The sequence below is a fragment of the Cucurbita moschata genome, unplaced genomic scaffold (assembly GCF_002738365.1).
Source record: "Cucurbita moschata cultivar Rifu unplaced genomic scaffold, Cmos_1.0 Cmo_Scf00094, whole genome shotgun sequence".
NCBI lineage: Eukaryota > Viridiplantae > Streptophyta > Magnoliopsida > Cucurbitales > Cucurbitaceae > Cucurbita > Cucurbita moschata.
Window position 1 is genome coordinate 83,799 of NW_019268610.1, and position 1,228 is coordinate 85,026.

Below are 1,228 nucleotides of genomic sequence, written 5' to 3' on the forward strand. Positions count from 1 at the left end.
GGTTCTATGGTGTAGTGGTTAGCACTTTGGACTTTGAATCCAACGACCTGGGTTCAACTCCCGGTAGGACCTTTAAGAAATGACCTTGATGCGAAAACACAGAATAAGGAACGACAACACAAGACATTTTAAAACAAAAGGGTGTTACCTAGCATTCGAAGCGAAAACACAAATTTTCTTGAGTCTAAACCTTGAGCTAGGATATGACTTCTTGTTTCCTTTCTAAGAACTAAATCTTAGAGGTTGTCATGTCATACATCGTATTTTAACCACGAAAACTCTTTCGAAGTAACTCTTAATTTTCTCCCCATGAGTGCATAGGTGGCGTTGCGTTGTGGCGTTGCGTTGTCATAATCGTGGCATCCTGCTAGCAAATCGTGGTGCAGGGTGTCACAGTCCTACATTCTTGACCGTGCGGCGTCGTGATCTATACATGCTCACGACCAGCCTTAAGGGGAATTAAGCCCCATTATATTTTTCGCCCCGGCTTTGTGGCTTCGTCGGACCTTAGGCGAGGTTTGCCTTCGCCAATCGAACATCGCTTGTGCGGAATTCAAGCTTGTTCAACCACACACACCGCCTGTGCGTGTATGTTCAATCATCTGCGACACATCCGACTTGCCTCTACGCTAGGCCAACCCATTCGGCTCGACCTTGCCTCTGCTCGAGCCAAGGTCTCTCAATACAACGTCGCATCTCATCTTGCCACCTCGATCCCCATCGACAGGGTCCATATGTCTTGACGCCATCCCGAGTCTCAGGATGTCGTCGCTCATCATGACTCGTTCGGTCATGCCATCGAGAATGGGCCCACGTGTCGTTCATCTCATCGGGACTTCCCGAACATCCATCCATCCGGGTTCTATCGAGGCATAGGCCCTCCTGTGCCCATGCCGAGTCATTTGCGGATACCGTACCGGATAGCGGGTGTATGTAGCAACCTCTGACACGCGGGCTAGGGCGCAAAACCGGCACACCCGTGCCGTCCGGTACTGTCCTTCAAAAACCCATTTCAAGGAAGTCGCCCCGAGACACTCGTCTCGGCACGCTCGCCCACACTGTGACACACGTATGTGCCACAGGGTAGCTCACTTAGGCCACAGGGCCCAGGGGTGGTGGAGAGCTAACACCATGGTACCCCCTATAGTACATTTTGAGCCATTTTCATTCTACCAGGAGTAGACATGATTTTCGTGAGGTGTCATACGGTGTCGTGCATTGTCCGTCC

The 1,228-nt window shown here is 50.8% G+C and overlaps 1 non-coding gene across 1 annotated transcript; it reads left to right on the plus strand.

The window, feature by feature from the left end:
* TRNAQ-UUG lies at positions 1-72 on the plus strand. Its single transcript has one exon. It is a non-coding gene; the product is annotated as a tRNA-Gln (tRNA).
* Positions 73-1,228: the final 1,156 nt, after the last annotated feature.